Raw genomic sequence first — 25,613 nt, 5'->3', positions numbered from 1 at the left:
GCTCCCACTTACACTTTCCTTTTTTGCCTTTTCTACAAAAAAAACCCTGTCAGGCAGGCTGACCTTTTGTCCTGCTAGCTTGACTTCTGACACTTTGGAATTGCCTGTTACTGTGCCCTTCGAAGGTGGTGCTTAAAAACTGTCCAGTAATGACTGACTCTAGTGACTAGAAAAGCACTTTTCCAGGGACATACCTCATTAACTCCTTGATCAGAAGTGATTCTGTGATTCTGTGAATTACTGACAGGTACTTCTAAATGGTAGCAAATTTTTCAAGAAATATTGCAACTATACAGAAGCAGAGTTGTAGATAAATATTACAACCATCTTTCAATATACCACCTGAATTCTTTGCTTGCTTTGCTTAGTAAAGAGAAGAGCCTACTATTGCTATGAGTTTGCATTGCATCGTCCAGTTGGACATTACAATTTTCCATTAAAGATACTGAACAGAATGGTACTCAGCAAAGCTCTAGTGGAACAACTAACTGTAATTGTACTGAAAGCTTTTCATGACCTTTCTTAGATAATATTCTGTTTGGTTCAGAAGAAGATACTAATTTTGTAATTCAAATGAGAAAAGACTTACAAGTCTATGTCTGAAAATCTGCAATTTAAAAAAAAAATATAAATATTATTTCTTATTCTTGACAGTTTTAATGGGTCAATAAATGCAACAGAATTGCATGTACTAAGCTAAAATATGTTTTCTGGAACATGAGCTTCTCAGTCCCCAGTTTGTTCACGAAGTGATATTGATGGTTTTATAGTCCTTTATAACGTAGTCATTTATTAAGTAATTGTATTTCCTTATACTAAGACATGGCTTGTCGCTATAGGACACGAGAAAACACAACGCATGTCTCTGCTATTGTAAAGGTAAAAAAGGTAAGTTTATTTTTTGACTCTAGTATTTATAGTTTTTTAAAGGTGACAGTGGATTGGAGGGTGAAAGTGCCACCTCTCCAATGACACTGGACGAACTACTAGTCTATCAAATTTCTCTGCCTCTATGAAGGAATGCAAAACCAATAAGTTATTTACAGAAAGTGTGTGAGAAAGTTTGCTACAAGAATGTAAACTCAGAAGGCTTTAGAAAATCTTAAAAAATCATGGCGACAATGGTTGAGTATATTTCTATAAAAATGTAAGAATATCTGCATTTTCCAGGTCTGTTTCAAGCATTCTGAGTGTGGTGCCATGAGAGATGCTGTTGTCCATGAGAGGCTGGGATTATAATGATCAAGTGCTGTATTTTGACTTCACCTAGTGGCTAAAAGATTTGTTGGCTAAAGAGGAAGTGTTGGACTTTTAAAAGAGTTAAACAGGTAAGTCTATTGAAATAGGTCTTTTTATTGACAGTTTTAAGGTTTTTTCAATTACAAGTTCTATCTCAGTGCTCCCTCAGTCCAAAAAAATCTATTTCACAATCACAAATGCAAATGAATTTCACAATTTTAGTTTTGAGCAGAACTTTATTTTGTGCAGTAAGCTGTTTTCTTTAGAGAAAACATTTTTTTACAAAAGGAGATGGAGTTATTTCCTTATATTGTGATAGCAAGAAGAATTTCTACACCCAAAAGCATATAACCACTGTGAGAACAATGAAAAAAATGTAAATAATACATTTAACAGAGTGTAGTGGCATCTATGTAAGTTATTTTATTAAAAGGTTGTTAAATGTATGAATTTTAGGGCTGATTGCCTGTTTATTTTACCATAATATTTGTTTCATTATTAGATACTGAGAATTCTCTTTCATCTCTAAGACTCCTATTTAAACAATCCATCTCATTTCATAGAACAACCTGCAGAAACCAATTGACCTAAAATAAGGCAATGTGGTAAGGGCACACTAAAACATTCCCAAAAGTCAGTCTGTCTTATCTGATTTTGATGGATGTTTCACAAGGGAGGGAGAAGATCCTGAACAATTTTGTATCTTTTTTTCTGCATGTTGCTGTAGCTTCTATCTTTTCAAGTCCAAATCTTGAAAACCACGCAGGAACATAGCACTCTGGTAAAAACTAAATCTAAGAATCAAAACAATGTGTTAAGCTAAGAATCTACCAGCTCATGGGTGATTTCCTCCTTGGTAAAGAATAAGAAGTGATATATTATTTACCAAATCTAGTCAAAATTGTCCTGAAGTAGGTCTAGGGCAGCAGTAGATACTGCTGAACAAATTCCAAGCTTATGCCAATGTGAGTTGTACCATACAAATGCACAGTTTGGCTCAGGAAACACTAGAGCAGTGTTCAGGTGATGCTATACCTTGTGATATGGACTATACAACCTCCAGACATGACCCCATGGGTAAAAGGCGGCTCAAATGGAAGAACAAAAAACTGTCTTCACATCAATTTCTCCAGACTTCTAGGTTTGGAGTACACTCAGATAGATGCAGGTCAGCTATATCTTTATCTATTTCACAGCTGCACAACCACTGTATTTTGCCTGTTTTCAGAAAAAAAGTACAACAGAATTATTTTTGTAACTGTCAGGAAAAGTACATATTAACCACTATATTAAAAAATAAAAGGGAAAAAGCATACAAGTGACTGAAATATGATGAACAATTTCATAAACACAATGTTGCAACTCATCATCCCTATCATAATTGGAGAATTTTCATGCTGATATATAGCTAGAAGAAAAGTGTTAAAATAACAATATATATAGAATTGTATATGTATATATGTGTTTCTAGTTTCACTTTATTTTCTTATAGAAATCTACAGCCTTGTAAAATGTTCCTCTCATGTGTCTGTATTTCTCATGGTAGCTTTATTCTGGTGATATGAATGGGAAGTTGGATCAGAATTGCTATTCAGGATCCTGTTGCATCAGGATTGTTATGCTTCACTAATATTTATCTCCTTAGGACTCAGATTTTTATCCATTTTTAAAATAAATTGTTTACAATATTTAATTGAAAGGTTAGCTGTTAAATAGACATCAACAGTGATAGAAGTCAAAGCTTTCAAAGTGTGTAGTATGTGGAACGCAGGAAACAAAACACATATGCAATTCTTATTTTGCCTTTCAGAAAATATTACTTTTTTTCTTTTTTGTCCCTCATTTGTAGTAATCTTTTGTGGTCTGTACTGTAAAAGCTAAGTACACTTAAACTGTTATTATATTTGTTGTCTCAGTAAGAGTTCAAACTTTTCACCATTTACATCAAAGGATAAACTCTTTCCAGCTTTCTATGATGCTCTTCTGACTGAAAAAATAGGTCAAAAATTAGGAGCTCTACAAAAAACTGGTGGGAGAAATCCCTTCTTATAAATCTTAAATTGCTTTACTAGCCAATAGCCTTAGGAAAAAAACTCCAGGAAGCAGTGGGAAAATTAACTGCCAAATCAAGATCTTCCTATTTTCCCCTCAAATTTTGCATGGTGGCACTATGGCACAGGGCAGTCAGTATCCTATAGAGGCCCAGTGCTCTTTTATGGACTGGAGGGAGAACAAGGGTAACCTTGGTCATCTAATAAACAACTCAAATATTTTTGTAAGAGACAATTTTCAGTACATGGAAGCTTAAACCAATTATTCAAACAGTAAAAATAAGGCACTATTTTTTGCAGGTTTACTTTTTGTGGGACTTTTTGCAGGGAAAACTTGTTTTCTGTTTTGATTTGGTTTGGTTCTTACTTTGATTTAAGGTCAATATTGCTATTGTATGAGAAGTATGTCAGGATATTTCAATGCTGTTTTTAGCCTCCTGCTGTCATAGCCTCCAAAGACATGGTTATAAAATGATCCCAGCAAGTTCATACCAGTCCATCTTATTCTGTTTTCAACAAATAGTATTTATCTTTTAAAGTTTCTGCACAACAGAAATTTAAATGTAATACAAATACACATGGCAAACTCAGGATATTTCCATGAGTATTAATAAAAATGAAAGTGTTCCAAAATTTAGTGAGTTCATATCATGAAAGCTTTACATTTGCCATTCACAACAAAAGCTGAATATGCTATGTAAACTAGCTAACTGTACTGTACTTTCTGGAAAGACCTGGAGGCAATTGTGTGTTTTAGATCTGGAGGCTTTGAGTGGCTGATAATAATACCATGTCTTTCCTTCGGGGCTATTATGCATGTGCAATAGACTGATAGCTCCAAGTTAATCTTGGGCTGTTTACAGTAGTCTACTTACAAAATAAAGTGAGAAGGGAGCATATCTGAGAGTTCAAGGATAAGTTGATCAAGTTTTTGACTGCTCCAGTGATTTACTGAGGATATTCTGAGCTTGATAGACTTGTAACTGTTTCTACAACTTTGTTTCTCTTTGATTTTTCTTCATCCAATTTTTTTCTTCATCAATTTTTTTTCTTTTTCTTTGAAATTGTGTATTTTTAACAATTCTCTTAAGTTACTTGTGATTTCTTGAATTTAGTTTAGAGGTTGTTGTCTTCTTGGAATAAAAGGCTCCTAAATCATGTAAATACTTGAAAAGATAGTGGTCATTCGTATCTAAGTTATTCTGTGATTTTCAGCAGTAGAAATAGGTCCTTAAAATATTATGTCCTTTAAGAATCAGAAAGCAAAAAAAACCCAAACCTTAATCCTTTGTTTTTAATTTTAACTTTCTTTTTATTGTTAGTCACACCTTTAGATTTTTGAAGCTATAATGATAAACACTTCCTGAAAGAAAACAAGTTTCTATAAATCTTTTTCCCTTTCCATTTCAGGTCAGGTTATTAATTTTACTACAATTATAATAATTTTTAAAATTGTTATGGGTAAAATCTGTTTGCATAGTTAAATCGGAGAAAATCTAGTCATTAGACCTCTGAGCAAAAGTCTTGTTTTTCCTGTGTAAACATTGTGGGAATGTGACAGACAATATACTGATCCTTTTATTGATACATGGTCTCACTGGAAAATCAAGGATTATTTCTTCTTCTTCTTCTTCTTTTTCTTCTCTACTCTTCTATCCATTTCACTCTTTTAACAGATTTTTCTACATCTGATAGCTTATGATGTAAGCAAATTGTGTTGTCTGTGGTGCAACTTGGAACTGTCCTGCTTTGCAGGTATAGCTGGTCCTCCCTACTGAGGATTTACTGCCCTTAGATTACTTAAATACAACTCTACACAATGGGCCACATCAGCCCAGAATGGGTCAATACAGAGAGTTTTGCCTCTTCAAACTCACCCCCATAAGCATTTGTAGAAATGAAATCTCATAACCCTGTTTCTCAAATTTATGTTGCAATTAAAAACAACATTTATTCTGAATTTTATTTCTCTAACTCAGCTTCTATCTTGCAGGTTTTATCCTTCTATTCATCATTTTAACACCCTATAAATCAATAAGTTTCAATTGTCTAGCAATTTCAGCAGGCCGACAAAGGAAATCAAATGTACCAAACAACACCAATGCTCCCTAATAAAAAAAAATTAGTTCCTAGGGAAAGTTACAAAAATTGTTTCATTACAGAGGAGCTTACAAAAAGTTGAGGCAAAGACAAGTGTGGAAAAGGCTTAGGGACATCTTGAGTGTGTCATCACAAGTATCCTGTTGCTGACAAGAGAAGCTAAATCCATATAGCACTGTGACTTCTTAAATAAAATCTTCCCTGACACAAGTCAAGGTGCAGCTGAATAGCAGAAAACATCCAGTCTAGATCAGGTTAGCAATCAAGGCCTTGAATCTTAACATTCTTTTAATATTTTTTCAGGTATTTTTAAAATCTGTAAACCCCTTTGAATGTTCATCACTTCAAAAAATAGATAAATTGGAAAGAAGAGAAAAAAATAAAAGAAGAAAAAAAATATGGATCACTGTGTCAAAGGAAATGCCAAGATATTTGAGTCATTCCTTCTAGTTCCCAACCCTTTGCTATGCAAAATGTGGTTAGATAAAAATTGATTTAAAGGTCTCTTCTTATTCCTTCTTTTTCTCAGAGCGTCCTGTTGGGTTAGATTTCTATCCCACCATAGGCACATTTAAAATGTTCCACTATTTTTCACAGATATTTCTGTACATTACATTGGTTCAGGTTGCAGTTTAGTTATCTGAGGATTTTGTCAATTTCAAATGGCTCTTTCATAGTTCAAGTTTTCATAGTTCAAGTTTTATGGGAGTTTGATTTTATATTCTTATTGGCTGATCTATTGTGACACTGTGAAGAAAACATGTATTTGCACACATCTGAGACTATAAGAGCATCATCCTATGATGAGATGGGAATGAACAAAAAACTGCCTCAGTGTGATGCAGCTTGATGGTGCTATTCTAGCTAGGGACAGTTCAATACAGATTGTCAAAGCAAACACACTCAGCAGCCAGTGTACATTGAGATAAAAAGCTCCTAAACTGGATGTAAATCTCATGGTCTGTCAAATAAACAGTAAGCATTTTAAGAACTCTCTAAATGAACATTGGAAATTATACATTTTAGCAGCTTCAAATGAGCTGTCCAACTTGAATAATACCCCATTCTTTCTTCCTACAAAAAGGCAGGAGGCAATATGGAAATCTTGTAGTATATAGTCATGCAATAAAATCACCTTTAATATGTCCTTTGCAATCTCTGTAGCTTGACAAGTGAAATTTCACAGGTCTCAGCAGATTCAGGGTTCCAAAGTTCTGTGAGTGAAAATTACTTCCTGAAAAAAGCTGAAATTATATAAAAATAAAATAATAAAAATAAAAATAAAAATTAAAATTAAAATTAAAAATAAGAATAACTCCATTCTTAATATTGCAATGCAAAATTTTTTGTTTGAAACCTATTAATGCAGGGAAATATATATGTTATTATAATGTTATTTACATTATCAAACATCCCTCTTAATTGTGAAAGTTAAGATCATGGCTATAAGATATTTATTTTAAGACATTAACACATAAGATAATATGTATGAAGTACATTGAACAATAATTTTTTTTTTCAACTATTTATGTTTCAGACATTTCAGTAATATTCAACTGATATTTCCAGAAACTTGAGAGTAGGATCTGACACTGTTGTTATGCTTGACAATTACTTTACTTCACGCATTGCTGCAATTAAATTGTAAGTGCTTATTAGGCATAGACTACAATAAGTTGATGCTAGACATCATATCAGATTCATCATGAACAAATGTTTAGTATTAATAGAGTTCAATATTATTGGTTCCTCTCTTTAATGAGGTATATTCAAGGAATGAAAGATCAAAAAAAGTATTTTTGAGAATAACATACTCCTCTATTGCTATAGATCTTGCTTAAAGCATAAGTGAAACTAAATGTGCAAATGGTAGTTGTAAGTGGTAAAATCTTTATATAGACATCTTTATATATTATTCCTGTAAGGACAAAATCACATTCAAAGGCATGCATGACAATGTTAGAAATTCTGCCTACGGACTATATATATGTGTATATATTTACAGAAGATAGATTTTGCTAAGCAATGACATGAAATTTGAACTTCCTCTATCACCTTTTCTGTGTTGCAACTATCACAGTAATAACTGTGTTTGCAGTTGAAAGGCAAAATTATGATTCATTGTAACCAATTATGTCAAATTAGAACATTAGTCGTCCTCTTACTTTCCTGTGGTAGTTTTTCCTCTAGCAAGGAGGTGGACATGTTGGATTTCACTTTTTATTTGGGAATGTATTCTGCTCTCTGATTCTGTTAGTTTCACTGCTGGTTCATATAGTGGGGAGAAGCAGCTCTGGAGTTTCTCCAAAAGTGGAAGTTTCTTCCAACTTAATCTACAGCATTCTGTGGGTTGATCTGGTCTGGATGACTGATGTCCACCCAGGCACTTCCTGACTCCCTCTCCTCAAGAGGACAGAGCAGCAAAATAAAATATAAATACTCATGGTTGATACAAATATGGGGAGTTCACCTGCTAGTTACAATCATGGGCAAAACAGATTCAACTTGGGAAAGATTGATTTTATATATGGAAATTTTAAAATGAGGTAGAATAATGATAAAGACACAACTAGACAAACCTACCCCTCACTCGCCATTCCCCCTGCCTCCCCACTTCTTCCCAGGAGCAGCTTCACTCCTCCATTCCCAATCCTTCTACCTCCTCTCTGAGTGATGCTGCCAAGTGGAAAATGGAGATTAATCCATAACACTTTATCTCAGTCACTCCTTCTTTGCATTTTTCACGTGCTTCAGCATGGGATATCCTCATCACAGAATATCACTCTTTAAGAACTGCTCCAGTATGAATTCCTGTTGTGGTTTGACATGGAAGTGATTTTTTCAGGAAGTTGGGTCAAACCAATCAGTGGTCAGGTTTGGATATTGGCACCTGAAGTGACCACTGAAGATAGGGATACGCCTCTGAGAACACAGGGGGTTAAAAGCAAGAACTCCCAAGAGCTCGCTCTCTTTGGTTCCGGTCAGGGTGCTGTGCAGATCTCCCCTGCCCAGCCACGGGCTGGGAGGTGGAGGGGGAGCCATGAGGCCTGGTCAAGGTGAGCTGAGGGGTAGAAGGACTGGAACCGAGCCAGCTCCTGTGGACAGAAGGGTGGAAAGAAGCAGAGATGTCTTTGTCATCCCCCCCAGAGGGAAGAGACAGAGTCCGGACGGCACCTGTAACTTTGTCAGCACAGAGGAGAAGGAGTGGAGGGGAAGGCGTCCAGCCTTGGCCTTGGGAATCGGCTGCTGGGCAAAGATATCAGCCATCCAGGGTGTCTGAACATTTAACCCTTTCCTAAGAAATGAAGGCTTTGTAAAATATTACTCCTCCTTGATTTGAAGTAGAAGAGAGACAGTCTGGGATCTGAGATGATGGAAGAGGAAATTGTTGAGTTGGAAGGAGATGATGGAGTGGCTTGTGGCTGGACTTTTCTTGTTAGCCACAGACTGAACCAAATTATCCTGACAGAGGCTGCACTTAGGGGGATGCGTTTGGTGTGCCAAGAGACCTGCTTCAGTGATTACCAACAGAGGAGTGGAGAGAACAGAGGAAAGCTGAAGAGGGTGTAGAGAGGCCCTCTGTCTTCAGAAAAGAAGAAGAGAAGAAGACCTCTGTTCTTGGACCCTCGGCCCCAGGGGGAAATGGGGGGGACTGTAGTCCCAAGATGAGAAACTGAACTGTTGTCTCTTTTGGTCCATGGCAAAGCATCCTTAAAGGAGCCCTGTGAGCAGTCTGTCCATGCACGGTGGTGAGAGCACTGTGACATGGAAAGGAGAGTGTCACCATGGCAGATTTTCTCTGGGTGGTTGCCATGTGTGACATGGAAACACAAGGGTGTTTTGGAAAGTCTTCATCCAGGATTTAGTGTTTGTAGTTTTTATAGTAGTAGTAGTTTAATAAAGTTCTTTTTTTTTTTTTTTGTTATTAAGCTTGGGCCTGCTCTGCTCTGTTCCTGGTCATATCTCACAGCAATCATGTGGAAAAGTGCATTTTCATGGGGGCGCTGGCATCGCGCCAGTGTCAAACCATGCCAATTCCCTTCACAGAGAAGAGTCCTTCAGAAATTGATTGGTCCAGAAAGGATCCCCCACCAATCACAACTTCTGCCAGAAGCCCTGCTTTTGTATGGACTCTTCTGCCAGACATGTGTCAGAACTTTCTACACAGTCTCTTTCAGGCATACCCCTGCTGTGGAATGGAGTCCTTCATGGTCTGAAGGTGGATATGTACTCCACTGTGGATCTCCATGGTTTGCAGGAGAGAAACTTGCTTCACCATGGTCTTTTCCAGGGGCTGCCAGGAATTTCTTCTCTGGCACCTGGTGCATCTCCTCCTCCTTGTCATTCGTCATTCGCTGACCTTGCAGCCTACAGGGCTCTTTCACATTTTCTCACTCCATCTTAAAGGACTTTTCCAATCTAAACCTTAAAATGTCATCTAGATTTCTGTAAGGCCTTTGACGTGGCCTTTGTTTCCAAACTGGGGAAGCACGGGTTTGAAGGGTGCACTCTTCTGTGGATAAGGAATTGGATGGATGGATGCAGAGAGTTGTGGTTAATGGCTCTGTGTCCAGGTGGAGGCCAGTGACAAGTGCTGTCCCTCAGGGCTCTGTCCTGGGACCAGTGCTCATCATCAGTGATGTGGACAGCAGTATTGAGTGCATCCTCAGCAAGTTTGCAGAGGACATGAAGCTGGGTGGTGCAGTGGGCACAAGAGAAAGAAGAGATACTATCCAGGGCAGCCTGGACAAGCTCAAGAAGTGAGTCTGTGAGAACCTCATGAAGTTAAACAAGTCCAGGTGCAAGGTGCTGGGCTGGGGCAATCCCAAGCATGGACACACACTGGGAAATTAACTTATTGAGACCAGTCCTGTGGAGAATAGCTAGGGAGTTCTGGTAAATAAAAAGTTGGACATGACTCTGCCATGTGCAGTCCCAGCCCAGAAAGTTGAACATGTCCTGGGCTGTATCCAAAGCAACATGGCCAGCAGGGGAGGGAGGAGATTCTGCCCCTGTGGAACCCTGCATCCAGCTCGGATGTCCCAGCACAGGAAGGACATGGACATGTTAGAATTATCAGAGAAGAGGGCCACAAAGATGACCAAATGCCGGAGCACCTCTCCTGCAAAGACAGGCTGAGAGTGCTGTGAGGAAGTTGAGGCACTGGGACAGGTTCCTCAGAGAAGCTGGAGATGTCCTACCCCTGGAAGTGTTCAAAACCAATTGGGATGGTGTCCTGAGCAATATGATCTAGTGGGTTGGATCCCTGCCCATGGCAGAGTGGTTGAAATTGTGTGACCTTTAAGGTTCTTTCCAAAAGAAACCACCTGTGATTCCAAGTAATTTTGTGATTCCGTAGGTCTTTTTCTTTTGTACAGAGGGACAACTGATAAAGAAATACTTTGGTTTTAACCTCCCAAAATGCAAGACCAGTGAAAGACATTTGTTGTCTTTAGAGGAAAAGGCAGATGGATTATAAAAGTTTCAGTTAGAGGTTGCTTATTATGCTTCATCTGAGCATAAGCATAATTTCCTTTAGGTTTCTTTGATCTTTCTGTGTTTGCCTCAGGTAATTTCAAGAGTTATGCTGGAAATGCTTCAGTCCACTGGAAAAGCACTATTGTTAATTTTTGCTGCTGCATAGATTTTCTCAGAGCTGAAACTGTACTCCAGTGTCTAAGACAAGCAGACACAACCCATGCTGTATAACTGAGGACAGAAGAAGGTGAAGAGGCTGAATTCTGTCCAGCCAAGTTACAGCCGCCTACATGGAGTCAGGCACTTCTATAGACATCTACTGTATTCTTTTTCAATCCCCACTACTTCAGAAGAAGCACATTTTAGCCATGCATTGTATAGGATCATTCTAACTTCTAGTTTCTTTTTTTTCTTTTTAATTTATATTTTTATTAGCATGACATTTTCAAATGCTAATCAATGTGTGAGTTTACCACTATTAATATTTTACATAGCCAGTGCAAACTGACCTTTATGCTTTGAAATAAACAATTGGGAGCAGGAGTTTTGAGATGTCTCCCAGCACATGAAATCTTTTATAAGATTCAAGAGCAGTTCCTCAAGTAAAACCATCTGATCTAGTTGGGTCTGGGATAGGATTTAACTATTCACAAATGCTTTAAGCATTGGGCAGGAAATTGAGTCTTTTTCTTACATCTAAATGTAGTCTAAAACCCTCCTTTATTTCTATTGCACATCAGTAATGCTAGACTGGCATTAAACACATGGACACTCACGCATAGTTCCCCTTCTGTGATGCCATAAGTAAAAGATATAAAGTATCTCTGTGACCCAGAACTATTTGCCTTTAAGTCACTTTTATAGCCAAGACCCAATCCTCTGCTTGGACTCATTTTCTGCCACACATTATGTGTTTGATCTTAGGTTTATCACTTGTCTCGTAGAGCCTCATGCACTGTCTGTCAAGCTCTGGTAATGGTGCTTCTTGGCTCCCACGTCTGTCCCATTTGTTTTGATGGCAAGCAATTTGGAGTGGACTGTTGAGCGCAGCACCCACACAGAACTTAGCATTACAGCACCACACCATCTAAAGTCTTGCCTACTTGATTGAAATCCATAGAGTTGTATATAATAAGTCTTCCTAAACCCTCCCTAAGGACTAGCATTTTCTGTTCCATCATGAGCAGAAGGCACTGAGAGTTAGTAGGAGAGACAAAGTTTCTGTCAGTAGAGTGAGCAAAAAGTGGTACATTTTTTCTCAATCTACTGTCTGCCTCAACTCTGGCTCAGAGGGATTGACTTTTCTGGGTGGAAGGGCAGTTTATTTTCAAGGCTCATTCAGTCTTGGCCTCTAAGCCATGGTTGCAATCAAAGATGTCAATCAGCATTAGCTGTAATTGTTTTATGATAGAGAACTGGAATGAGGCCACCAATTCATTTCCTATAGGCCACAAAGAAGCCATCTAATTGTCACAATTTTCAGTCATTGCTGACCTCAGGCAATTTCATGCCATTATGTGGAGGTTAAAAGCTCCCGATATCATTACCTGACAATAAAGCCATCTCTGCCTTTGAATTCTCATTTCTGAAAAGATTTTTGGTCTGCCTACATTTCCTCATATCCTCACAGCAGCTGTTGGTACCAGAATAGAGAAGTGATTGGTGGTGATTTGACTTAGCGGATTGGACTTAGCCAGTCCAGATGCCACCTGCCCCTGTGCAGTTGTTTTTTGCTGTGTGGCTCAAGGAGCCACAGTGGCTTTAAACCATCTGAATCTCACCCAAAGAGGGAGTCGATATTTACAAAAACATTTCAACAAGTAACTCTAGGGGTTTTTAATGCTGTTCTGGGACAGGTATTTCAGAAGGATAGAGAGCATTAGCAGATCTCTTTCCATTAACTTGATATTAGCTTGATAGTAACTTGATATTAGCTTGATATTGTATTTGAAAGCGTTTACTCTTTTGGAAGTGAGGTTCAGGCCATTATTTTTGTTTGGGTAGTTTTTGGTTTGTTTGGTTTTTTTCCCCTCACAGTGAAATGTTTAATGAATGGCTGTCTTTGCATTTAGTTTTCCATTTTACTTAGAAAGCTGTTTGAAATGCCCATAGAGCATTTCACTCGGAGAGACAATCTTGAAGATGGTTCATGATATTGTCTTCTTCTTTACAGTTCCTCTGTAGCATTTATATGATACAGCTATTGAGATTTTCTAAACTAAATGTAACTGGTTTTAAAACAGAAATGCTGGTATCTCTGGCTATATTTACTAGTATCTTATTGCAAAAAGAGAGCCCAGTAAATGGAATAGGTTTAGAAAAAAGAAATATTTCTGTGGAAGTAAAACCGGATGGATTTGAACTTCAAATTATTTTAGCTGCAGCTGATATCCTTTTTTCCTCTTTTGTGTAATTGGGGAAAAAAATCCAGTGTAACCATGGAACCGGAGGATTGGTTGGGTTGGAAGAGACCTTAAAAATTATATGATTCCAACTGCTATGTTCAGGGACACCTCCCACTAAACCAGGTTGCTCAGAGCTCCATCCACCCTCCTCTCTTGAACACTTCCAGAGATGAGGCATTCACAACTTCTCTGGGCAACCTGTTCCATGCCTTAGCACCCTCACAGTGTAGGACTTCCTCCCAATATCAAATCTAAACCTAGTCTCTTTTGCTTCATGTTTTTAATAAGCCCTTAGAAGATAATTTCATATGTGTGTGTATGTATGTATGTATGTATCTATCTATCTATCTATCTATCTATATATATATGTATATATATGTGTATATATATATATATATATATATATATATATATATACATGTATATATATATATATGATATAAATACTTTCCAGCCTATCATTTTTAGGTCAATATTTTTTCTCCCTTTTGATTAATAAAAGTAAGAGCAGAATAGCTTAAAAAATACCCCAGAATATCATCATAATCTTCTCTACTTTGTTAAATAAGCATATACTTAAATATCAGGTATATGTTCTTCCTATAACTTTTTCTGTATAACAAAATCCACTAAACAGATGACAGTAAGATATTACTAAAATAAAATTAAGAAGAAAACACACACTGCTCCCCCAGAAAACAATTTTATTTAATAGTCTCTGTTTTGCAACACTAAAAATTTATTAAATATTATTTGAAAGTTTTAAGCTACATTGGTCTCGGCAAACATTTAAATAGCTGGGAGTCAGAAAGAAGGTACTTATCCGTATTAAAGGATGCTAGGAGAGCACAGGCGCATACAGTATCCTTTACTTGTTATTTCTTCCTACAGCCATATTCAGAGGGGTGATAGTGGACCTGGATGTTCTACTGTCATGACCTAACAGGAAACTTTCAAAATATAAGTAGAAGAATCTTTTGAAAAATTCACAACATTAATTTCTAAAAGTGAATGGCACATTTACTTGATTTATTTTCTTGTATTTTATAAGGTAAAAACGTTCTATTTCTCTCTTTGTCTTTTCTCCAGTCCACAGGGATGACATCTCCTTCTCTTATGTATTGTCTAGAATTTCAGATTTTCTTTGCTTTTAAACATTATTTACTGCTTAAAAAAAGGGATAAGAAGAAAACAAGAAACAAACCTTAGACCTTTTTAGAATATAAGTAGACATTAGTTTCATGTCTAATAGCTCTGCCAACTGTAACTGAAGTTTTGCAGCAAAGCAGATGTGTTACAGTCCAGCATTCAGAATACTAGAAGCACAGATAATTTGATTACTAAATGTCCTGGTTTAGGACAAATTAGGGGAAAATCTCCGAAGGAGCCCCTTAAAGGAAACAAACCCCCACAACTCCTCCCCCCTCCCCACTGCCGGGTTCGGGAGGAATTTCCTCGGAGGATAAGTGGAAAAAACTTGTTTATTAAGCAAGAGCAAAAAAAAACACTCCCCAACACAAGAAAAAACAGCCCGAGATGACAACAAACGTTTTCACCAGTCCGAGAGAGACCGAACGGCTTGGGCAGTCTCAGTGCTGAGGAGGGTGCTGAGCTTCTCTGTAGTGCAGACTCCGGAGGAGTTCCTTGACGTTCCCGAATCAAGGTCCGAAGCAGGTCCGATGTCTTCAGGGAAGGGGAGGAAGGAAGGGAAAAACAAAAATAGAAAAATGGCAAAATAAGGCAAGCAAAGAAAAAACAAAAAAAGCAAGCAAGCAGAGCAAGCGAAGCAGGCCTAAAGCTAGCAGCAGCAAGCCATAGCAAGCAGCCGGGGGAGGGACACGGCTATAGACAAAACAAACTGAGAGCACGGGAACAGGAATACACGATTGGGATACAAAGCATGAAAATGTCCTGTCACCCCAGGACATTCCACCCCTTATCCCATATCGTGAACATGTTAATGAACACAATGTAAAACCTTTCATCTCACGTGCTCAAACCTTCCACACTTAACACATTTCCTTCCATCTTACTTGCTCAGACCTTTGACACTTTCACGTTTCCTTCTGTCTCATGTCTGTATGATGTAACGTACAGACAATGGTGGTAACGTTCAGCAAATAATGATATCATCCCACAATCAGATCTCCCTGAGGTACACAACGGGTTGTCCCATCTTTCTGCATTATCCACCAGGTATAACCTGGTCCTTGGGCAAAGACAATCCCACGAATGGGTTTGCCTGTACTCGAAGCAGGATTAATCCATACCGTCTTCCCCAACAAACCTCTGATATGGGCCACTGGGACTTTATCTCCATCGACTATATTAAGGGGCTCAGACTGGGCAGGACCTGCTCGGTTGGTGGAACCCCGAGTGTTAACTAACCAGGTGGCCCTTGCTAAATACTGCTCCCAGTTCTTGAAAGACCCCCCACCCAATGCTTTCAAAGTGGTTTTTAACAATCCATTGTATCTCTCCACTTTACCTGCAGCTGGTGCATGATAGGGGATGTGGTACACCCACTCAATGCCATGTTCCCTAGCCCAGGTGTTAATAAGATTATTTTTAAAATGAGTCCCATTGTCTGACTCAATCCTTTCAGGAGTACCATGCCTCCAAAGGACCTGCTTTTCAAGGCCCAGAATGGTGTTGCGGGCTGTAGCATGAGACACGGGGTAGGTTTCCAACCATCCCGTAGTGGCTTCTACCATGGTTAGTACGTGGCGCTTGCCTTGGCGGGTTTGAGGCAGTGTGATGTAATCAATTTGCCAAGCCTCCCCATACTTGTACTTGGACCACCGCCCCCCATACCAGAGGGGCTTCACCCGCTTAGCCTGCTTAATGGCGGCACACGTCTCACAGTCATGGATAACCTGAGAAATGCTGTCCATGGTTAGATCCACCCCTCGGTCTCGTGCCCACTTATAGGTGGCATCTCTACCCTGGTGGCCTGAGGCATCATGGGCCCATCGTGCTAGGAACAGCTCTCCTTTGTGCTCCCAGTCAAGATCTATCTTCAACTCCCCTATCTTTGCGGCCTGATCTACCTGCTGATTGTTTTGCTGCTCCTCATTAGCCCTGCTTCTGGGGACATGGGCATCTACATGGCGAACCTTCACAGGTAGTTTCTCTAGCCGGGTAGCGATGTCTTTCCATTCTTCAGCAGCCCAAATTGGTTTTCCTCTGCGCTGCCAGTTCGCCTCCTTCCATCTCTTCAGCCATCCCCACAGAGCATTGGCTACCATCCAGGAATCAGTATAAAGGTAAAGTTTTGGCCACTTCTCTGCTTCAGCAATGTTCAGGGCCAATTGAACAGCTTTGAGTTCCGCAAGTTGACTCGATCCACCTTCTCCTTCGATAGCTTGTGCAACCTGTCGTGTGGGGCTCCATACGGCTGCTTTCCACTTCCGGTTCATTCCTACGAGGCGACAGGAACCATCAGTAAAAAGAGCGTAATGTATGTCTTCTGCCGGCAGTTGGTTATATGGTGGAGCTTCTTCGGCACGGGTCACTTGCTCTTCTCCCTCTTCACCAGTGAGCCTGAAGTTTTCACCCTCAGGCCAATTTGTAATTACCTCCAAAATCCCAGGACGATTTAGTTTCCCAATTTGGGCACGCTGTGTGATGAGGGCAATCCACTTGCTCCATGTAGCACTGGTGGCATGGTGGGTGGAGGGAACCTTTCCTCTAAACATCCACCCCAGCACGGGTAGTCGAGGTGCCAGGAAGAGTTGTACTTCAGTACCAATCACCTCTGAAGCAGCTTGGACTCCTTCATAAGCAGCCAAGATTTCCTTCTCCGTTGGGGTGTAGTTACTTTCAGACCCTCTGTAGCTCCGACTCCAGAATCCCAGTGGTCGGCCTCGGGTCTCCTCAGGCACCTTCTGCCAAAGGCTCCAGGACAGGCCATGGTTCCCGGCTGCAGAATAGAGCATGTTCTTCACATCTGGTCCCGTCCTGACTGGGCCAAGGGCTACTGCATGGGCAATTTCCTGCTTGATCTGGGCAAAAGCTTGTTGCTGCTCAGGGCCCCAATGGAAGTCGTTCTTCTTACGAGTAATCGAGTAAAGAGGGCTCACAATCTGACTATACTCAGGAATATGCATCCTCCAGAAACCTATAGCACCTAAGAAAGCTTGTGTTTCCTTCTTATTGGTTGGTGGGGACATAGCTGTGATTTTGTTGATGACATCGGTAGGAATCTGGCGCCGCCCATCTTGCCACTTCACCCCCAGGAACTGGATCTCCCGAGCTGGTCCCTTAACTTTACTTTTCTTAATGGCAAAGCCGGCTTCCAGGAGAATTTGGATGATTTTCTCTCCTTTCTCGAACACTTCTGCTGCTGTGTTTCCCCACACAATGATATCATCAATGTACTGCAAATGTTCTGGAGCCTCACCCTTTTCTAGTGTAGTCTGGATCAGTCCATGACAGATGGTGGGACTGTGCTTCCACCCCTGGGGCAGTCGGTTCCAGGTGTACTGCACGCCCCTCCAGGTGAAAGCAAACTGAGGCCTGCATTCTGTAGCCAGGGGGATGGAGAAAAATGCATTGGCAATATCGATTGTGGCGTACCACTTTGCTGCCTTGGACTCCAGCTCGTACTGGAGTTCCAGCATGTCCGGCACAGCAGCGCTCAGTGGTGGTGTCACTTCATTCAATGCACGGTAATCCACGGTCAATCTCCATTCTCCTTCAGATTTACGTACAGGCCAAATGGGACTGTTGAAAGGTGAGTGGGTTTTACTAACCACCCCTTGGCTCTCTAACTCTCGAATCATCTTGTGAATGGGGATCACAGCATCTCGATTTGTTCGATACTGCCGGCGATGCACTGTCGAGGTGGCAACAGGTACTTGTTGCTCTTCTACCTTCAGGAGTCCTACTGCAGATGGGTTCTCTGACAATCCAGGCAAGGTGTTCAATTTCTTAATGCCCTCTGCCTCCACAGCAGCTATTCCAAAAGCCCACCTGAGTCCCTTAGGGTCTTTGTAGTAGCCACTCCTGAGATAGTCTATGCCCAGAATACACGGAGCCTCGGGGCCAGTCACAATTGGATGTTTGTGCCACTCCTTCCCGGTCAGGCTTACTTCAGCTTCCATCAGAGTCAATTCTTGTGATCCCCCCGTCACCCCGGCAATGGAAATACGTTCTGTTCCCACATGTCCTGAAGGCATTAAGGTACACTGCGAACCAGTATCAACCAAAGCTCTGTATTTCTGTGGCTCTGATGTGCCAGGCCATAGAACCCACACTGTCCAAAAGATTCGATTTTCCCTAACCTCTACCTGGCTAGAGGCAGGGCCCCTCTAAGCCTGGTTATCCTTCTTTCCAGAGACATATGTCTTGGAGGTTCCTTCCAGGGGATCCGACAAATCATCGTCATCATTATGCCTGACAATTCGACTACGGGCAACTGGAGCTGCTTCCCTTTTCTTACCTTCCTTCAATTCACGCACCCGTTGTGCCAGAGCAGCAGTAGACTTCCCATCCCATCTCCTCATGTTTTCTCCAGACTCACGTAAGAAGAACCACAACTCAGCTCGTGGGGTGTACCTTCTCTCCCCAACAATGGAACGTTTGCGTTGGATAGCAGGGCGTCTAATTTGTACAGCTGAGATTTGGAGGAGGTCCTCCTTAATCTCTTCCCTGAGTTTCTTACGACTTTCCTCTATTTTGTCTTCTAATTTCTGCAGTCGTGTTTCCACAGCTGCAATTCTGGCATGAGTCGGGCCATGTACAGCATCCGCATATGCTCGAAGCTTCTTCGCCATATCGAGTACAGTCTCATATACCTCATCCCGCTTCATTATTGCTAGAGCAGAAGCGTATTCAGGTGGCCCAAGTCGCACAAGTTTCCTCCACATTACAGGTGTACACGGTACGAAGTCTGGATTCCTAGTTGTTATGTCATCTGAAAAAATGACCTCTACCACTGCCATCTCCCTCAGGCGTTGGATCCCCTGTTCTATGGTCTTCCACCGTGTCTGCTGAATATAGAGGTCATCTGCACATAGGTATCTTTGTGCTACGCTGTCCAGGACCCGTTCCCAGAGGCTGTGAGGGCTAGCCCCTCTCATCATGCCTTGGTCGATCACAGGATCGTGTGACAGGGATCCCAAATGCCTCGCTTCAGTGCCATCCAGAATGGTAGCCTCCCCTGCTGCATCCCAAAGGCGGACTAGCCAACTAATTATAGATTCATCGGGCTGTCGCCTATAATCCTTCCTTAGGCCTCGAAGGTCCTTCAGGGAGAAGGAATCAATATTGGCTCCGGAATCTGTGCCATTTGGTGTGGTTTCTGATTTTGGTGATGGTCCTTCTCTTGGATCATCATCATCATCCTCCACCCTTCGGTCAGTCTTGCTTTTGCACTTTCCACCTCTTGTATTAGCAGCAACAGCCATTGGTTGAGGCTTACTCTCTGGTTTAACTACTGGCCTGGAGCCTGGGATGTTGGCTGCAGCCTGAGTGACTGGGATAGTAACTAACTTATCTCCCTGTTCCCTTTCCTCTGTCTGCTGCCCTACAGTGTCTAGCAGGGTGCGATAAGCATGTGCCAGGGCCCAGCTCACTGCAATGATCTTTTCCTCCTTAGTGTTACCATGGCACCTCTCTTTCAGGTACTTTACCACCTCAGCTGGATTCTGAATTTGTTCAGATGGAAAGTCCCAGACTATAGGATCAGAAAACTCCTTTAAAATTTGGCCCATATCCTCCCATTTCCCACACCACTCAGGACTCCTCACCCTTGGTTTTACTCCTAAATCAGGAGTCTCACCAGCCCCTCTAGAAATTTCAGCCTTCATCTTATATAAACTGCAGACAGTATAAAGAAAGCTTACTAAATTAAATGCCAGAAAGATGGTGTCCTTGGCAGTCAGGGAGAACCAAACATTTTCTAATAGAGATGTAAATAATTCAGAGGAGAAGAAGGAAAGCAAAGGCTGAAAAGCCTCCTCCCCTGCTTCTCCCCTAACAAACTGAGTACACAGCCACAACCACGAACCATACATTCCTGGAACCGATAACAACATTTTTATAAACCTCTTGCAAATCATCACAACCAAGCCCAACCCGATAAATATTCTGGTTAGTGCCCCTCTGCTACAAAAGCTACGCATTAGGGACAATACCGGAGCTATTTCTGGATAAGAAAATAAACCTAGGGACCACAAAGGTATTAAAACTTCAAAAAACCCTAATGACCAGAAATAGAGGCAGGCTTTCAATCCAAATGACATTATAACTTCAAAAACAGACATACCAATGTACCCACGAAACAATTGAGACCAAAATATTATTTAGAATGAAGTTTTTTCCACTTTGTCTGGTCGATTTCCCCGTACGGGCCACCAAAGAATATATTGTCCTGGTTTAGGACAAATTAGGGGAAAATCTCCGAAGGAGCCCCTTAAAGGAAACAAACCCCCACAACTCCTCCCCCCTCCCCACTGCCGGGTTCGGGAGGAATTTCCTCGGAGGATAAGTGGAAAAAACTTGTTTATTAAGCAAGAGCAAAAAAAAACACTCCCCAACACAAGAAAAAACAGCCCGAGATGACAACAAACGTTTTCACCAGTCCGAGAGAGACCGAACGGCTTGGGCAGTCTCAGTGCTGAGGAGGGTGCTGAGCTTCTCTGTAGTGCAGACTCCGGAGGAGTTCCTTGACGTTCCCGAATCAAGGTCCGAAGCAGGTCCGATGTCTTCAGGGAAGGGGAGGAAGGAAGGGAAAAACAAAAATAGAAAAATGGCAAAATAAGGCAAGCAAAGAAAAAACAAAAAAAGCAAGCAAGCAGAGCAAGCGAAGCAGGCCTAAAGCTAGCAGCAGCAAGCCATAGCAAGCAGCCGGGGGAGGGACACGGCTATAGACAAAACAAACTGAGAGCACGGGAACAGGAATACACGATTGGGATACAAAGCATGAAAATGTCCTGTCACCCCAGGACACTAAATTATATATTTATTTTGAAAATATTTACTGTATTATTCTGGAATACATTCTTAATAATTTTTGATGGAAAAACAGAAACACTAACTAATTTCTCCTGAACTTTGTGAAGTGCTGAAAGATTTCTGGTTTTTGGGGATGGTTGAAGAGTCAGAAATGAGGTTAAACAGTATTTTTAGTGTCTCTTAGTCAAGTCTTTTTCTTTCTTCTGCTTCCTCTCTACTTTATTTTCTGTCAGATGTATGGAAATTGAAGGTTGGATGACTTTTCTTGAATCAAAACTTTTAAAAAAATATAAATAGCTTTAAGTGTCACTGTATTATTAGTGGCTAGAGAGTGAGAAAAGGAAAGAGTGGTAATTCAGCTTTTCAGTCATTTTTAAGAGAGTAAAAAGGATTCCTATTGATTTCATCAGCAAGATGATCAGAAGTCTTTGGTACAGTCGCACAGTACAACCACAGATGGGAAAAAGAAATGTTCATTTTACTCCCTCAGGCGTTATCTTTTCAAAGTTCTTACTTCCAACTTGAGCAGTATTTTTAAGAATAAACATACAGAATGAGACTGAATTCTAGCTCAGAAAACAATTCTGGTTTAGATTAAGGATTGACTAAAGAGTATCTTAATTAATAATCTTAAAATGAGAAAGATGAGAAGGAGTGGTAAGGACATCTAAGGGGACAATCTTCACTATGTCACCTGGATCTCAGGAATGCATGTGAAATCTTGACAGTGATCTGAGCAAAAATTGCAGTGTTATGCAATATTGGCCTAAGTTGTGTTCACTTAAACTTTCCATCCTATCTCTTTTCGGCTCTGACTGTTGCATCATTTATTTAGTAAGGATCCTCTAGAGCTGCAAGTATGTAAGACTTTGAGCCTGTAAATTATCATTAGCATCCCTAATTTTCACTCATATAGGCAAAAACTGTCAGTCCCAAGCCGTAAGTCTTTTTCCATGATTTTAGCATTAATTTGGTTAAGCTCCTTGGAAAAGCAGTACACACACACACACACACAAAAAAAAAAAAAAAAAAAAAAAAAAAAAAAAAAAAAAAAAAAAAAAAAAAAAAGTGAACAAGGAACAATGACACTAGGACAGTCATCAGTTCCCTTGTAAGAGTTGAAAGGAAATATATTTGTTATTTCTCTTGTCTTTATTTTACCTTCTACAAACACAAATATTCCACCAATGATCAGTGAAAAAAGATCTCTCAGTGCAGTGGTGATTAGACTTCCCCTCTGACAGCATGGACTGAGCTTCAGAAAAAGATTCTTCTGCTACTCATTTAAGAAAATCTGCCTGATGCTTCAGATTTTGCTATTTATGCAGTCATTTATACCTGGATAAAAGCAGGTATGAAATGCAATCAGTTCAGTCTTGTTCCATTACATCTGGTATATTCAGACATAAATCATGCATGAGCTGCTTAGTAGGGAAGAATCAAGTTTGAAGTAGCTATGTTTTATCAACTTCAATAGTTTCCTGTGAGTCAAAACTAGGCTTGGAAAAAAAAATACTTCAAGGAACTTCAAGCAGGTAATTGTTCCAATCTGTTGTGTTCTCTCATGAGCTTTTTCACCAGTGATCTACTGCCAAGTTCTCAGTCCACTGGCATTAATCCTCTCTGCTCTGAGACAATGTTAACCCCCACCTTCTTTGGCCTCCCCAAGGATGAAACAAATTAGGAGCACATTAATTTGCTGCTGAAAACCTTTTCTCTTTTAAGCAGCGTAAACAAATGTAAGAGATACAGTACAAGTTATTGCCATACAAGTCAGAGATTTCCTGGGGATATGTATGACCACAGTCTCTTCTATTTCTCATATGTGTGAAATAAGTTAATTTGTAAGAATGGGAGGTGAACCAGAGGAGAGGAAATGGGAGGGCAGAGACTCAGCCTTCCTTTGGTCTCTCTTTCATGGAAGTGACTGAGCTTCATACCTCATAAAATATTCATCACATTGTTTGAAGAATAAAACAACATGTGTGTGTCTGCTCTCAGCCTTTAGGAAAGAGATAAATTCCTCATGGATATGATTTATATTCATTGTGTAAGTTCTTGTAGCGTTGGTAAGTCAGTGAGAATAAAGATCATGTGGAAAAATGGTTTGAAAAAATGTTCTGTGTTGTAGCTCACAGCTTTCATTGTGCTGCAGAAATATGATTTATTTTCATACTTCACTAAGAAGACTCTCTCGTGAGATGGATGTTAATCTCCACAGACTGCTCTTTCTCTAGAAAAAAATATTCCTAGAAGACATTTTTTAATGAGTTATAGGAACTGAGTATCTATATCTATGCCTCATATTAAAATGAATACTTTTGAAGTAGCCAACTTCTGAAGATTATTTTACTTCATTTTAAAGAGCAACAAGCATTCAAAAACAAATAGTGCTGGTAGAAATTCCCTAATATATTACTACCTTTTAATTCATAAATTTTCCTTTTGACTGCCCTTTTTCCTCCTCCTGCCAGTCTCAGAAATAGTGGTGACTGAAACAGTGGCACCTTACCGCAGTGTCCTTGCCTTTTGTTCAGTCCTTCCCACATAGTCTTCAGTAGCTCCAGAGTTTTCATAATTTCTTTAGTAACATAGTCTTGTTTAATTTTTTTCTGCTTTTCTGTTAAATTTCTTTCATATGAAAATAAATACATTTTAGAAATTTTTGAATTTTTTGAATCATTCATTTTCACAAATAAGGTCAAATAGTTTGTAATTTTTTTTCTGTGTTGATTATATGCTAAACTATGGTCAGTCACATTTCTTTATTGAAGTCTGTGATAAAGTCCAGGTGAACAATACTTTGGATCATGCTCTCAATCTTCCCTTCCAAACAGTCCCTTGTGCTGTCTATAATCCTTGGATAACTAAATTAACTTTTCCTGAGCATCATTTAGCATCTATCAACCTTCAAACTTCTCTCCGTATAATCTCTTTTACTCCTAAGGCTAAACTTTTTTTGGAGGCTGTAATTAGGTCTTGTCTCCTAGGTATAATGTATTTTGAAATTATAAAAATGATGCACATCTCCTCATACTCATCATAACGACGCATTAAATAAGCTGACCCATGTCACAGAATCAAAGACATGACATGGGAATGTGATTTCTGGGGGCGACTGCTTTTTCTACCAGTTTTTCTTGGTCACCATGGCTGCCTAAACAACATTTTGGGAGATTTTCCAGGTGGTAAGATGGTCCCAAACTATAGTTTGGGCAGTGAGATAGTCTTGGAATAATGGAAACATTAAATTCTTCTATGTTATTTCTACTGTCAGACAGGTTCCATTCTAGTTTTATTCTTCCATTGCAATTGGAATTACAGAGCAGCTGGGTTTGGGAAAACTAATTCTGTGCAGACATGAATACTCAGTAGTAACCATTAGGTGATAATAATTCTAACAAAAAAATGTCATCTTGGGGAGAAGACATATTACTTGTATGATCTGAAAGAATCACAGTCTAACCAGTTTGCGGGCTTTAAAAATATGACCCAAATAATTACCTGCTTCAGAAATATTTTGCTTTTTTTCCTGTAATATACTGGTATTTGCACTGCCATCAGACCTTGGCCATGGTCCAGGGCTCACTTTTACTAGGTAGTGTATGAAATAATAATAAGAACTCTCTTTCCCATGGTGTTTGCAATGTATGTTTAAGGTGAGACAGAAGCTGGAAACAGACACACCGGGGAGTACAAGACTGAGGCAATACTGATCAATATACTGGGTAGTTCCTAATTAATGTTTTTTTTTATGCAGGCAGCACCACAGTAGTTTTAAGGAGACTCTGGGAGAACTTATAGGAAGCTCTAAAGTTGTGAGAAGCAAAGAAATCTATTATGTTTTGTATATACATCTATTATATTGTGTCAAATCCATAAACATGGAGATGACAATTATGTTATATTTGAAAATATTTTGGTAATACTGGGGCAATGCAACAGGCAATCTGAACTGAAATATTCTCCATCTAGCATTTAACCCTAGAGAGCCTTGGCATAAATAGTTTTTTAAGCTTTCAGAGTTTTTTATGGAGCATCAAAGTTTATTTCAGGTTCATTTCATCCGTCCTTTTTTGTAGAAAGCCCTGTCAGCTGCAGAATACCTGAAAGGCTTTGCTAGATATTCTGCCCGAAGATAGGATCACATTATGGTCTTTATTCTAGAATTTCACTGAAGTTGTATGCCCATGAGTCAACTTTGTCTTGTATAATCACAAAATGGGAGAAATGTGGTTCCATTTTAAGTCCAAGGGGCAGATCCCTAGTCTCAGAATAACAGTTTTAGTGACAGTATGTGGTTTTAGAAAAGAAGTTAAATATTTATATAAAGCAAAAATACAGCAGAAAGAAGTCTTCATGCCCACAGGTTCATTAAGGA

At 39.8% G+C, this 25,613-nt stretch overlaps 1 protein-coding gene and 1 long non-coding RNA gene across 2 annotated transcripts in view; both read left to right on the top strand.

Annotated features, from left to right (window-relative positions):
* The window catches only part of LOC137465030 (uncharacterized), a 474,100-nt gene that overhangs the window by 45,848 nt on the left and 402,639 nt on the right, over window positions 1-25,613 (top strand). The gene's annotated exons all lie outside the window — the stretch shown is intronic.
* LINGO2 (leucine rich repeat and Ig domain containing 2) overlaps window positions 1-25,613 on the top strand; it is a 494,638-nt gene that overhangs the window by 328,591 nt on the left and 140,434 nt on the right. Inside the window, exon 5 of the mRNA XM_068176701.1 lies at window positions 1,171-1,328. The gene's annotated coding sequence lies outside the window, so the exon portion shown is untranslated. The remainder of the gene's footprint in view (window positions 1-1,170; window positions 1,329-25,613) is intronic.

The sequence above is a fragment of the Anomalospiza imberbis genome, chromosome Z (assembly GCF_031753505.1).
Source record: "Anomalospiza imberbis isolate Cuckoo-Finch-1a 21T00152 chromosome Z, ASM3175350v1, whole genome shotgun sequence".
Classification (NCBI taxonomy): Eukaryota; Metazoa; Chordata; class Aves; order Passeriformes; family Viduidae; genus Anomalospiza; species Anomalospiza imberbis.
This window is presented reverse-complemented; position numbering and strand designations above follow the sequence as displayed.